Genomic DNA, 16,397 nt, shown 5'->3' with positions numbered 1-16,397 from the left:
TTTTTACCACAGCATGGTAGTACCATGACATGACACTATGCCAAGTTTCATGATTTTCAGGCGTGTTTTGGATTTAGAAGAATTTTAAAACCAAGTTTCTCAATGTTCTCGGCCGAGCCACGATGCCCAGATGTTTGAATTTCATTCCCATTTCTTGCATGGGACCTAGAAATTCACCCGAGGACACACATGTGATTTTTCAACCAACTTTGGTGCACAGGAGCATGTGCTTTTAGTTCAAATTTGAATTATGCACATTAAATGACGAGAAAATTAATTAATGTATAAAAAAGGCCAAACGAACCGGGAATAATTTCAAAATTTAACAGGGCACTCATGTAGTTCTATGTTGCCTCTGTAAAGAAACTCAAGGGGGCAGCGTATATTGTTTCGCACTCAAAGGTGACACGTTCCCTCTCAGAACCACGAGCCTTCTTGAGAGAAGCTCCGGTTTGCAAGAAGCTTATACCAAAATTTGTTCCTATTCGGCCATTTTTTTACCAGGGCATGGTAGTACCATGACATGACACCATGCCAAGTTTCATGATTTTCAGGCGTGTTTTGGATTTACAAGAATTTTAAAACCAAATTTCTCAATGTTCTCGGCCGAGCCACGATGCCCATATGTTTGAATTTCATTCCCATTTCTTGCATGGGACCTAGAAATTCACCCGAGGACACACATGTGATTTTTCAACCAACTTTGGTGCACAGGAGCATGTGCTTGTAGTTCAAATTTGAATTATGCACATTAAATGACCAGAAACTCAATTAATGTATAAAAAGGCCAAATGAACCCGGAATAATTCCAAAACTTAACAGGGCACTCATGTAGTTCTATGTTGCATCTGTAAAGAAACTCAAGGGGGGCAGCGTATATCGTTTCACACTCAAAGGTGACACGTTCCCTCTCAGGACCACGAGCCTTCTTGAGAGAAGCTCCAGTTTGCAAGAAGCTTATACCAAATCTTGTTCCAAATCGGCCCAATTTTTTACCACAACATGTTAGTTCCATGACATGACACCATGCCAAGTTTCCTGATTTCCAGGCGAGTTTTGGATTTACATGAATTTAAAAACCAAGTTTCTCGATGTTCTCGGCCGAGTCACGACGTCCAGATGTTTGAATTTCATTCCCATTTCTTGCATGGGACCTAAAAATTCACCCAAGGACACACTTGTGATTTTTCAACCTACTTTGGTGCACCGGAACATGTGCTGGCAGTTCAAATTTGGATTATGCACATTAAATGTCCAGAAACTCAATTAATGTATAAAAAAGGCCAAACGAACCCGGAATAATTCTAAAATTTAACAGGGCACTCATATAGTTCTATGTTGCCTCTGTAAAGAAAATCTGGGGGAGGCGGCATATATTGTTTCGCACACAAAGGTGACACGTTCCCTCTCGGAACCACGAGGCTTGTTGAGAGAATCTTCGGTTTTGCAAGAAGCTTATACCAAAACTTGTCCCAATTCAGCCAAGAATTATATACATATGGAAACAAGGTTTAGATTATCCTGAACATCTCGCCACCTAGACTAATGTACTCTGATTTGAATTCAACATAAAATGGATACAAATATTTGAATTGGAGATCGTATGTTGCATGTAGTTTATAGTGAAATATAGTTACTGCTATATGCATGTTTTTTGTTATCAAGATAATATTTAAATGATGGTATAACTTGACAACAATCGTATTCAAATAAGGAAAATTGATTAATATTTAGTCCATATGGTAGATGACAATATATATGTTCATAGGGTGGAGTAAAATGTTCATATATGATGGAAGAACAAAATGTAGGACTACATCCATTATAAACCGCAAGGTCACCTAACGATATATTCGAATTCAACATAACGTGGATTCAAAAATTGAAATTCGAGATCCTGGCATTTGTAATCATATAAAAAGGGACATGACTCTTTCTTTTGGTGGGAATTGATTTGTTTTTTGTTGTTGTTGAGGGAAGTGTGAATCGATTTGGTATTGTACAGGGTAATCTTGTTCTCTCGATTTTTTATTTTTCTTTCAGTTTCTTCAATGAAATTTATAGCAATATAGTAAAAGGGGACATGACCCTCTTGTGTCTTGTATGAATTGTTTTTTTACACGTTAAGTTTGTTCTGCCGAACAAGGAATCCGCGCCTTGTTATCCCGAAAATTTAAGCTCGAGTATCTTTTGTGTCATCTGCTTTGAAACTCCCGCCTCTTCAACCCGCGCTGCACCTTGTTATCCCAAAATTTCGACGCGCGCGAAAACTCCCTCCTCTTCCAAAATTGGTCCCACAGCCCAGACACGCGAAAGCCCCCTTCTACCCCTCAGCCGGAAATGCCGACTCGATGTCGCGGTGTCAAAACCGGTGGGGGTACGCTAGTAACTTACCCTACATTTCGGACAAGCGTGTCCCTAAGCCATGGCTCCCCCTACCTTCCCCTTCGCCCCCCATTCGTACACCAAGGCCGCCAAAACCCATGAAACCCCACGCTCCTCGGTTGGCCTGCCGACCGCCGCCCAGCCAGAGACTCTTCCCCGACGACGTCGTCCACCGCAACAGCTCGCCGTCCCTCATCCACCGCAACGGATGAGGATCCGTCGTCGATCTCATCGTCCCGCCGGATCAGCAGCCCCGTCCTCCACCTCCAAGGAGTTGCCCTGATGTTTGCCTCGTCTATCGCGCCACCTCCAACCCCACAGCACCGTCTTGACCCGCCCCACCGGAACTGCAACACCCTCACCAATTCCTCCGATGAAGCCAAGGCCAACTCAGCGCTACCAAGGAGGTTCAGCACTCACCGCTGCATTTTATCTTTTATTCGATCTCACGGGGCTGTCGGTGCTCGATACCGAGCAGCCATGGCGGGTCTCCATCGACGACGCCATTGCCGGCCACTTCATCCATGGCGTCTCTCCCCCATGTCGTTGCTTCCTCGGCGGCCACTACGTGCTGCTGCTCTGCTATGCTATTACTGTCGGTCGCGCTGCTGCTCCGCTCTTGCTCTCGTTCGTGCTGCTGCTCTGCACTTGCTGTCGCTCGCGCTGCTGCTGCACGACCTCCAGCATCTACAGGAGTTGCTGCTTTAGCACTCGCTCGCGGTTTTGCTGCACGACTTGCTCTCTGCTAGTGCATTCCCTGCTCGAGCGTCTGCTGATTTAGATCACTGCTTCTCTGCTACTAGTGCTCGAACGCCTTAAACATCTATTGCAATGCTCTTCTACTAGTTCAATCAGTTTCGACAGTAAAATTCAGTTTCGACTGTCAAGTTCAGTTTCTTCAGTTAAGTTCAGAGTAAACAGTATTTGCAGCATCTGTCGGAGCGGCCATGGCGCGGCTGATGCGTTTTACATCTAGCACTTTTTGGTGATGTATTTTACATCATCTATTGCAGATGATATTAGAGTCCCACTTCAGATTAACGTTGTCTGTCTTGTCCTGCTTCAGCCTTGCCGCCGTACACCTCACCGGAGCTGCTCGAACGACGGAACCGTCCATCAAGGCGGAGCAGTACCCTCGGCGCGTTTCCAGAGGCCTCAGATCTTCTTCCCCGCCTCCGACAATCACACCAGCATCACCACCCTCCACGTCCAACCCAATGATGCTGAGGTCGACAAGGCTATGCCAAAGAGGTTGTACACTCGTTGCATCACTTTGTTACCGTGCATTCATGTCGATCCCTCAGGGATCCTTTGCTATGGAACTACTATGGTACTACTATTCGTGCATTTGGTTAGGAGTGGAGCAAAGCAAAACTGGAGGATTTTTTTCCTTTTGTGTCTCTTTCAAAGAAAAATGGTAGGAATTTTAATATCCAGTTGGACATCCTTTTCATATTAATATGCATGAAGAACAGGACTAATTGCATTACTGGCATAATAAGATTCTTATTTTTTCATTTTCACGTGGTTTGACTTTAATTTGACCATGTTTCTCCATTCCTGTGTTCTTCCAATTCATGTGAACCAAACACCGAGGTTCACAGAAATCCTATGTTTCCAAATGCTCTGTTTTGCATGTCCATTCTATCCTATTCCTGTGTTTTTCCTGTCCCTGCGTTTATAGAATGCTCCAATTCTAAGGAGCCCTTACAGATTTACTTCATTTTCAGATAGGCGTCAAAGAAAAATCTGTGTGTTATGTCCTGCTCCTGCCGTGCCGTCGTCCAACCCACCTGAGGTGCACCATCGACAGAAGCATTCACTGCAGCAGAGATCCCCCCTGCAAACTTTCTTTCGCCGCCTCAGATCATCTTCCCCGTTGCCGGCAGCCACGCCAACTGCATTACCATCATCGACTGAGCAGATGAACCTGAGGACTACATAGTTCCGTAAGAGAGGTCGCAGTCTTTCGTGTTTGCTTATGTTATACGTCGGTTATTATTACCTGCTACTTTATCGTTCAAACTTGAGTTTTAAAATGCCCGTGGGTCTCATATCGAGGCAGCAACGAATAGTATCTGTCTACTATCTTGTTCATCTGGGGTCTTCTATGTGGTTCATGTTGGGTGGGCAACAAACAGTAAATGATCCATTGTCTATCTTTTTAAACTAAAGCTATAATCTACCTGCTATCATTAGTTTTGGATCTATCCACTCGTTTTCTACCATCAGTCTTGATTTCTACATGCACCCCTTAGGCCTTACAAAATCTAACTAATTTTTATTATGCATGTCAGTTATTGTACACAATCGTACTGAACATGTAGAGAAAAAAGAAGACCGTTGCGTGGCAATACAATGTCATGCAGACGCCGCTCCATGGTGGGCGAAGTGCCCCCCTCCCGCCATTCCAGATTGTATTCCAGAGGACGATAACTGTTCAGATGGGGATTCAGAGGGAGCCGACCACTCCTATTTACCACCTGAGGTGTTTTCTCTAACCTGGCATGCTGATGTTGGTCATATCATGCATATGGCGCCTCGCATTGCTTACATTATTCATCTTATATGTCATCAGCTTAGTTTAGATTTGCTTTGTGTGAATGCCACCTGTTTGGTTTCTATTTCATACTCCCATCGTTCCTAAATATTTGTCTTTTTAGAGATTTCAACAAGTGACTACATACGGAGCAAAATGAGTGAATCTACACTATAAAATATGTCTATATACGTCCGTATGTAGTAGTCCATTTGAAATCTCTAAAAAGACAAATATTTAGGAACGAAGGGAGTATATGGGAATTATGCAATGCCATGTTTTTCAGCTAGTTATCATATATGTGAATTATGCACCGCCATGTAGCCACGCATCATATATGTGAATTATCTCATGCCATCTTTTTTTTCATTACGTATTCCATTTATCGACAATCTGTGTATATTGAACTACTCTTCATGTGTATCAGCCATTTGAGCCGGTTATGGAAAAATCAGGAGTGAAAACAAGGTCTTCAGAGCAGGCAATGGTACATGTTGAAGCATATATCTCGCAGGGAGCTCCTCAGAGGAGGATTCAGAGACAGATGACCAGTCGTATTCCCCCCCCCCCCCCCCCCGAGGTGCATTCTCTAACTTGGCAAGGTTATATTACTCATATCATGCATATGGTGTCTTGCATTGCCATGCCATCTGCTTAGATTAGACATGCTTTGTGTGAATGCCTCCTGTTTCCTTTCTATATCAGATATGTGAATTATGCAATGCCATGTTTTTCAGCCAGTTATCATATATGTGAATTATCCACCGCCATGTAGCCAGGCATCATATATGTGAATTATCTCATGCCATGCTTTTTTATTACATATTCCATTTTTCGACAATCTGTGTATATTGAACAACTCTTCATGTGTATCAGCCATTTGAGTCGGTTATGGAAAATCAGGAGTGAAAACAAGGTCTTCAGAGCAGGCAATGGTACCTGTTGAAGCATATATCTTGATGGTTACAAGGAGCTCCTCAGAGGAGGATTCAGAGACAGACGACCAGTCCTATATCCCACCTGAGGTGTATGCTCTAAGTTGCAATGTTTGTATTTCTCATATCATGCATATGGTGTCTTGCATTGCTTAGTTTAGACATCATATGCACAATATTAAATTCCATCTGCTTAGTTTAGAGATCATACATGCAAGTGCCAACTGCTTAGTATATGAATCAATTATGTCAATTATATCATGCCATCCTATATACTTAGACAACATTTATGTGAATTATTTCATCCCAACCTATTTTAGAAAGACATCACATAGTTTTGTCATGTCATCCTGTTTAGATACTCATTGATGACCCACAAGTGTAGGGGATCTATCGTAGTCCTTTTGATAAGTAAGAGTGTCGAACCCAACGAGGAGCAGAAGGAAATGACAAGCGGTTTTCAGTAAGGTATTCTCTGCAAGCACTGAAATTATCGGTAACAGATACTTTTGTGATAAGGTAATTTGTAACGGGTAACGAGTAATAAAAGTAAATAAGGTGCAGCAAGATGGCCCAATCCTTTTTGTAGCAAAGGACAAGCCTGGACAAACTCTTATATGAAGGAAAATGCTCCCGAGGACACATGGGAATTATCGTCAAGCTAGTTTTCATCACGCTCATATGATTCGCGTTCGTTACTTTGATAATTTGGTATGTGGGTGGACCGGTGCTTGGGTACTGCCCTTTCTTGGACAAGCATCCCACTTATGATTAACCCCTATTGCAAGCATCCGCAACTACAGAAGAAGTATTAAGGTAAACCTAACCATAGCATGGAACATATGGATCCAAATCAGCCCCTTACGAAGCAACTCATAAACTAGGGTTTAAGCTTCAGTCACTCTAGCAACACATCATCTACTTATTACTTCCCAATGCCTTCCTCTAGGACCAAACAATGGTGAAGTGTCATGTAGTCGACGTTCACATAGCACCACTAGAGGAGAGACAACATACATCTCATCAAAATATCGAACGAATACTCAGGAACAAACGTAACTACTCACAAATCATATTCATGTTCATAATCAGAGGGGTATTAATATGCATAAAGGATCTGAACATATGATCTTCCACCAAATAAACCAACTAGCATCAACTACAAGGAGTAATCAACACTACTAGTCAACCCACAGGTACCAATCTGAGGTTTTGGAACAAAGATTGGATACAAGAGATGAACTAGGGTTTCAGAGGAAATGGTGTTGGTGAAGATGTTGATGGAGATTGACCCCCTCCCGCTGAGAGGATCGATGGTGATGACGATGGTGATGATTTCCCCCTCCCGGAGGGATGTTTCCCCGGAAGAACGGCTCCGCCGGAGCCCTAGATTGGTTCCGCCAAGGTTCTGCCTCGTGGCGGCGGTGTTTCTTCCCGAAAGCTTGCTTATGATTTTTTCCAGGGTAAAAGACTTCATATAGCAAAAGATGGGCACCGGAGGCCTGCTAGGGGGCCCATGAGGCAGGGGCGCGCCCAGGGGGGTAGGGCGCGCCCCCACCCTCGTGGCCAGGGTGTGGGACCCCTCTGGTTGATTCTTTCTCCAGTATTTTTTATATATTCCAAAACGTGCCTCCGTGAAGTTTCAGGACTTTTGGAGTTGTGCAGAATAGGTCTCTAAGATTTGCTCCTTTCCCAGCCCAGAATTCCAGCTGCCGGCATTCTCCCTCTTCATGTAAACCTTGTAGAATAAGAGAGAATAGGCATAAGTATTGTGACATAATGTGTAATAACAGCCCATAATGCAATAAATATCGATATAAAAGCATGATGCAAAATGGACGTATCAACTCCCCCAAGCTTAGACCTCACTTGTCCTCAAGCGGAAGCCGATAACGAAAAATATGTCTACATGTTTAGAGATAGAGGTGTCGATAAAATAAAATACGGACATGAGGGCATCATGATCATTCTTGTAACAACATATATATATATATATATATATATATATATATATATATATATATATATTGTCATATGATTTCTTATGCTAAAGTAACAATTTATTCACAATCTAAAGTATGAATCACAAACTTCATTGAGAACCAACAAACTATAATCTCAGTCATTGAATCAATTGCAATTTATCATAACATCGGAAAGAGTCAATATAAGAGCTTTTCAGCAAGTCTACATACTCAACTATCATTTAGTCTTTCATAATTGCTAACACTCATGAAATACTTATGGGTATGGAGTTTTAATCGGACACAAAGAAAGATAGGGGCTTATAGTGTTGCCTCCCAACCTTTTACCTCAAGGGTAATGTCAACAATAATAATTCATGCTAACTTACATCCAATTGGATATATATATATATATCAGGATCTTTTCAACACAAGGTGCTTGCCAAAGGATAAAATGTAAAAAGGAAAGGTGAAGATCACCATGACTCTTGTATAGGGTATAAGACAAGAATAAAAGATAGGCCCTTCGCAGAGGGAAGCAGAGGTTGTCATGTGCTTTTATGGTTGGATGCACGAAATCTTAATGCAAAAGATCGTCACTTTATATTGCCACTTGTGATATGGACCTTTATTATGCAGTCCATCGCTTGTATTTCTTCCACATCACAAGATCGTATAAAGCTTATATTCTCCACACTAATAAATCATACATATTTAGAGAGCAATTTTTATTGCATGCAACGATGACAACTTACTTGAAGGATCTTACTCAATCCATAGGTAGGTATGGTTGACACTCATGGCAAAACTGGGTTTAAGGATATTTGGAAGCACAAGTAGAATCTCTACTTGGTGCAAAGAATTTGGCTAGCATGAGGGAGAAAAGCAAGCTCAACATGTTGGATGATCCATGACAATATACTTTATTTCAGATATAAGAAAACATAACCCATTATGTTGTCTTCTTTGTCCAATATCAACTCTTTAGCATGTCATATTTTAATGAGTGCTCACAATCATAAAAGATGTCCAAGATAGTATATTTATATGTGAAAACCTCTCTTTCTTTATTACTTCCTATTAATTGCAACGATGACCAAAACTATGTTTGTCAACTCTCAACAACTTTTATTCATCATACTCTTTATATGTGAAGTCATTACTCTCCATAAGATCAATATGATCTCTTTTTTTCTTTTTGTTCTTTCTTTTTCTTTGATTCCCTCAAGATCATAACAAGATAATCAAGCCCTTGACTCAACACTAATCTTTATTGTATATAGCTCACGGACTCGATTACATAGAGGGATCATAAAGCAAAACTCAAAACTAGATCATACTAAAATTTTATTCTACTAGATCAAGATATTACCAAAAGGATCGAACTAAGAAAAACGGTAAAAATAGGAGTGTGATGGTGATACGATACCGGGGCACCTCCCCCAAGCTTGGCAGATGCCAAGGGAAGTGCCCATACCCATGTATTTATATCTCTTTCCTCGGGGGTGGTGTGGAGTTGTTGATGATGTAGGCTTGTCGTCCATCTTCCAAGTCATAGGCTCACCATCATAGAAGGATGATCGAGTCTCCGGAATCCTCAAATCTGCAGCCAAACTCATCCTCTTGAATATATATTCATACTCAGAGTTTTGGTTTTGCAGGTCATAGATCTGGGCTTGGAGACGCTCAATTTTCTCGTGAAGCTTGAAGATGGCCTCCCCAATGTTCTTGGCATCCAGGTTATGCTTGTTAGTGAACTCCGTGATCATTATATGATTGGCATCGAGTCCACGTTCCACCATCTCCTGGCACTTGAAAACTTGTTGCTCCATTGCCTCGAGCCTTGTCTCCACGCTTCCGGTCCTCCTTGGTCCCTCAACATCGCGGATGTGCAGCAACCCCTCACACATCTCAATGGTTTGAGGATGTTGCAGCACTTCCACGACGTAGGGGTTGATGACCTTCTCGGAGAACTTGTCCTTGGGGGCACTTGGAGACGTCATGGTGATCTAGATCTGTCAAAAAAACAGCTCGAAACAAAAAAGAGGATATTTGCGTGGTACGGTGGTCAAAACCTTCGGGAGATTATATAATGAATTTTTACCGACCAAAAGAAGTATCGTGCAAGAAAACGGAGTCCGGAGGGCACACGAGGTGCCCACGAGGCAGGGGGCGCGCCTAGGGGGGTAGGGCGCACCGTCCACCCTTGTCGATGCCTCGTGTCCCTTTCGGACTACTTATTTTCCTATTTTCTTAAATGTTCCTAAACGGAGAAAAATTACCATTAGAACTGTTTTGGAGTCAGTTTACTTACCGTACCACATACCTATTCCTTTTCGGAGTCTGAAATGTTCTGGAAAGTGTCCCTTATGTATTCCTCCGGGGTTACGGTTTCAATAACATTGGTTTTAACATTTATAGGATTACCTGAGATATAATGTTTGATTCTTTGACCGTTCACCACCTTTGGATTTGTGCTTTCTAAGTTGTTGATGTTTATGGCACCAGAACGATAGACCTCCTCGATAACGTAAGGACCTTCCCATTTAGAGAGAAGTTTTCCTGCAAAAAATCTTAAACGAGAGTTGAATAGCAACACATAGTCACCTACATTAAACTCACGCTTTTGTATCCTTTTGTCATGCCATCTTTTAACCTTTTCTTTAAACAGTTTGGCATTCTCATAGGCCTGGGTTCTCCATTCATCAAGTGAGCTAATGTCAAATAGTCTCTTCTCACCGGCAAGTTTGAAATCATAGTTGAGCTCTTTAATGTCCCAATATGACTTATGTTCTAGTTCGAGAGGTAAGTGACATGCTTTTCCATAAACCATTTTATACGGAGACATACCCATAGGGTTTTTATATGCAGTTCTATAGGCCCATAATGCATCATCAAGTTTCTTGGACCAATTCTTTCTAGATCTATTAACATTCTTTTGCAAAATTAATTTGAGTTCTATATTACTCAATTCTACTTGGCCACTAGACTGCGGGTGATACGGAGATGCAATTCTATGATTAACATCATACTTAGCAAGCATTTTACAAAAAGCACCATGAATAAAATGTGAACCACCATTAGTCATTAAATATCTAGGGACTCCAAACCTCAGAAAAATAACTTCTTTAAGCATCTTAATAGAGGTGTTATGATCAACACTACTAGTTGGAATAGCTTCTACCCACTTAGTAACGTAATCAACAACAACTAAAATATGTGTATACCCGTTAGAGCAAGGAAACGGTCCCATATAATCAAAGCCCCAAACATCAAATGGTTCAATAACAAGTGAATAATTCATAGGCATTGATAACCCACAAGTATAGGGGATCGCAACAGTTTTCGAGGGTAGAGTATTCAACCCAAATTATTGATCCGACACAAGGGGAGCCAAAGAATATTCTCAAGTATTAGCAGTTGAGTTGTGAATTCAACCACACCTGGATAACTTAATATCTGCAGCAAAGTATTTAGTAGCAAAGTAGTATGGAAGTAACGGTAACGGTGGCAAAAGTAACAGTAGTTTTGTAGTAATTGTAACAATGGCAACGGTAAAGTAACTAAGCGGAGAACAATATGTGAAAAGCTCGTAGGCATTGGATCGGTGATGGAGAATTACGCCGGATGCGATTCCTCATGCAATAGTTATAACATAGGGTGACATAGAACTAGCTCCAATTCATCAATATAATGTAGGCATGTATTCCGAATATAGTCATACGTGCTTATGGAAAAGAACTTGCATGACATCTTTTGTCCTACCCTCCCGTGGCAGCGGGGTCCTATTGGAAACTAAGGGATATTAAGGCCTCCTTTTAATAGAGTACCGGACCAAAGCATTAACACTTAGTGAATACATGAACTTCTCAAACTACGGTCATCACCAGGAGTGGTCCCGATTATTGTCACTTCGGGGTTGCAGGATCATAACACATAGTAGGTGACTATAGACTTGAAAGATAGGATCAAGAACTCACATATATTCATGGAAACATAATAGGTTCAAATCTGAAATCATGGCACTTGGGTCCTACTGACAAGCATTAAGCATAGCAAAGTCATAGCAACATCAATCTCAGAACATAATGGATACTAGGGATCAAACCCTAACAAAACTAACTCAATTACATGGTAAATCTCATCCAACCCATCAACATCCAGAAAGCCTACGATGGAATTACTCACGCACGGCGGTGAGCATCATGAAATTGGTGATATGGAGGAAGGTTGAGGATGACGACGGTGACGGATTCCCCTCTCCGGAGCCCCGAACGGACTCCAGATCAGCCCTCCCGAGAGAGATTAGGGCTTGCCGGCGGCTCCGTATTGTAAAACGCGATGAATCCTTCTCTCTGATTTTTTTCTCCCCGAACGTGAATATATAGAGTTGGAGTTGAGGTCGGTGGAGCACCAGGGGGCCCACGAGGCAGGGGGCTTGCCCCAGGGGGGTGGGCGCGCCCTCCACCCTCGTGGACAGGGTGTGGGCCCCCTGGTGTTGATTCTTTTGCCAGTATTTTTATTAATTCCAAAAATATTCTCCGTGAAGTTTCAGGTCATTCCGAGAACTTTTATTTCTGCAAAAAAATAACACAATGGCAATTCTTCTGAAAACAGCGTCAGTCCGGGTTAGTTCCATTCAAATCATGCAAGTTAGAGTCCAAAACAGGGCAAAAGTGTTTGGAGAAGTAGATACGATGGAGACGTATCAGGCATTTCTTGACGTCTACTAATATTACCGATTCTTTGACATTCATCACAAGACAAGACAAACTTATGGGCATCTTTGAAGAGAGTAGGCCAATAAAAACCAGATTGCAATATCTTATGTGCAGTTCTATCTCTAGCGTGGTGTCCTCCATAAGCCTCAGAGTGACACTTGCGTAGGATCTGTTCATGCTCAGGTACACAACGTCTAATAAGACCATCTACTCCTTCTTTATAAAGGTGTGGGTCATCCCAGAATTAATGTCTTAAATCATAGAAAAACTTTTTCTTTTGTTGGTATGTGAAACTAGGTGGTATAAATTTAGCAACAATGTAATTAGCATAATCAGCATACCATGGAGCAGTACGAGAAGCATTTATGACAGCTAATTGTTCATCAGGGAAGCTATCATAAATAGGTAGTGGGTCATCAAGAACATTCTCTAACCTAGACAAGTTGTCTGCAACGGGGTTCTCAACTCCCTTTCTATCTATAATATGCAAATAAAATTCTTGTAGCAAGATAACCCATCTAACAAGTCTAGGTTTAGCATCTTTCTTTTCCATACGATATTTAATAGCAGCATGATCAGTGTGAACAGTTACTTTAGAATCAACAATATAAGGTCCGAACTTATCACAAGCAAATACAACTGCTAAAAATTCTTTTTCAGTAGTAGCATAATTTCTCTGGGCACTGTCTAGAATATTACTAGCATATTGAATAACATTTAATTTCTTATCAACTCTTTGTCCTAGAACAGCAACTACAGCATAATCGCTAGCATCACACATAATTTCAAAGGGTAAATTCCAATCAGGTGGCTGAACAATAGGTGCAGAAATCAATGCTTTCTTAAGTATTTCAAATGCTTCTACACAATCATCATCAAGATAAATGGAACATCTTTTTGTAAGAGATTAGTGAGAGGCCTAGAAATTTTAGAGAAGTCCGTAATGAACCTCCTATAAAAACCGGCATGACCAAGGAAACTTCTTTTACCTTTAATGTCCTTGGGACATGGCATCTTTTCAATAGCATCAACTTTAGATTTATCAACTTCAATACCTCTTTCAGAAATTTTATGCCCCAAGACAATACCTTCGTTAACCATAAAGTGGCACTTCTCCCAATTCAAGACAAGATTAGTTTCTTCACATCTCTGCAAAACTCGATCAAGGTTGCTTAAGCAATCATCAAAAGAAGTTCCATATACGGAGAAATCATCCATGAAAACCTCAACAATCTTTTCACAAAAAATCAGAGAATATAGCCATCATGCATCTTTGAAAGGTAGCAGGTGCATTGCATAAACCAAAAGGGATACGTCTATAAGCAAAGGTACTGAAAGGGAAAGTAAAAGTGGTCTTTTCTTGATCCTCTTTTGACACAGGTATTTGAGAGAAACCAGAATAACCATCTAGAAAGCAAAAATGTGTATGTTTGGATAATCTTTCTAGCATTTGATCAATAAAAGGTAAAGGGTAATGATCCTTTTTAGTAGCTTTATTTAGTTTGCGGAAATCAATTACCATTCTATAACCTATAATAATTCTTTGTGGGATCAATTCATCTTTATCATTAGGAAGAACGGTAATACCTCCCTTCTTAGGGACACAATGGACGGGACTTACCCACTGACTATCAGCAATGGGATAAATTATACCTGCCTCCAGAAGCTTTAGTATTTCTTTTCTTACCACTTCTTTCATCTTAGGATTTAACCTTCGTTGGTGATCAGCAACCGTTTTAGCATAAAGGGCAGCCGGTTTAGCATCTTTCTCCAATTTTATTTTGTGTTGGCATAGAGTGGGACTAATGCCCTTAAGATCATCAGGAGTATATCCAATAGCAGCACGGTGCTTCTTCAGAGTTTTCAATAATTTCTTTTCTTCATGCTCTGAAAGGTTAGCACTAATAATAACAGGATATATGTTTTTCTCATCAAGATAAGCATATTCAAGAGTATCAGGTAATGGTTTAAGCTCAAACACGGGATCACCCTTGGGTGGAGGAGGATCCCCTAGGATTTCAACATGCAAGTTGTGTTTCAAGATAGGTCCTTGTTTAAAGAATACTTCATATATTTCCCTTCTTTCATTCATAAACACATCATTTTCATGGTCGAGCATATTGTTCTAAAGGATCATTAGGAGGCATGGCAATAGAGGCAAGACCAATAATTTCATCTTTACTAGGCAATTCTTTATAATGGGGTTTTCTACGAAATTTAGCAAACTTAAACTTATGAGACATATCCCCCAAACCAATAGTAACAACATCCTTTTTGCAGTCTATCCTAGCATTAACAGTATTCAAGAAGGGTCTACCAAATATAATGGGACAAAAGTCATCTTGTGGGGAACCAAGAACAAGAAAATCAGCAGGATATTTAACTTTCCCACACAAGACTTCAACATCTCTAACAATCCCAACTGGTGAAATAGTGTCTCTTTTGGCAAGCTTAATTGTAACATCAATTTCCTCTATCTCAGCAGGTGCAATATCATGCATAATTTCTTTGTATAAGGAATGAGGTATTGCACTTGCACTAGCACCCATATCACATAAGCCATGATAACAATGATCTCCTATTTTAACAGAAATAATAGGCATGCCTACCACAGGTCTATGTTTATTTCTAGTATCAGGTCTAGCAATCCTAGCAGCTTCATCACAGAAATAAATAACATGCCCATCAATATTATCGGCCAAGAGATCTTTAACCATAGTAATACTAGGTTCAACTTTAATTTGCTCAGGGGGTGTGGGTGTTCTAGTGTTACTTTTACGAACCACAGTTGAAGCTTTAGCATGATCCTTTATTCTAACGGGGAAAGGTGGCTTCTCAATATAAGCAGTAGGAACAACAGGATCAACATTATAAGTGATAGTATTTTCTTCAACTTTAATAGGTGCAGCTGCTTTTACTTCAATGGGAGGATTATATTTAAACCACTTCTCCTTAGGCAGATCAACATGAGTAGCAAAGGATTCACAGAAAGAAGCTACTATCTCAGAGTCAAGTCCATATTTAGTGCAAAATTCACGGAAAACATCGGTATCCATAAAAGATTTAACACAATCAAACTTAGGTGTTATACCTGACTCTTCATCGAGATCCCAATCTTCAGATTTAATTCTTTCCAATAAATCCCATTTGAATTCAATAGTCTTCATCATAAAAGAGCCAGTACAAGAAGTATCGAGCATGGAGCGATTATTAAGAGAAAGCCGAGCATAAAAATTTTGAATAATAATTTCTCTTGAGAGCTCATGATTGGGGCATGAATATAACATTGACTTGAGCCTCCCCCAAGCTTGAGCGATACTTTCTCCTTCGCGAGGCCAAAAATTATATATATAATTGCGATCATGATGAACAATATGCATAGGATAAAACTTCTGATGAAATTCCAATTTCAATCGGTTGTAGTTCCATGACCCCATATCATCACATAGCCTAAACCATGTCAATGCCTTTCCCTTCAAAGATAAAGGGAATACCTTCTTCTTGATAACATCCTTGGGCATACCTGCAAGCTTAAATAATCCACAAACTTCATCCACATAGATTAGGTGCAAATCGGGATGTAATGTTCCATCACCTGTGAAAGGATTAGCTAGCAGTTTCTCTATCATACCCGAAGGAATTTCAAAGTAAACATTTTCAATAGGTTCAGTAGGTTGAGGAGCAACTCTTTTCTCTACTGGTCGGGGTGAAGATACCACGAACAAGCCCCTCAAAGGATTATGTTCAATAGTAACAAGTGACAGTAAATTTCAGCACACTATATAAATCTTTCTTTACCAAATTCCACCTACCAAAGGCGCTTCACTCCCCGGCTACGGCGCTAGAAAAGAGT

This window comes from Aegilops tauschii, chromosome 1 (assembly GCF_002575655.3).
Source record: "Aegilops tauschii subsp. strangulata cultivar AL8/78 chromosome 1, Aet v6.0, whole genome shotgun sequence".
Taxonomy (NCBI): Eukaryota; Viridiplantae; Streptophyta; class Magnoliopsida; order Poales; family Poaceae; genus Aegilops; species Aegilops tauschii.
The sequence above is the reverse complement of the archived record's forward strand: the minus strand, read 5'-3'. Positions refer to the sequence as shown.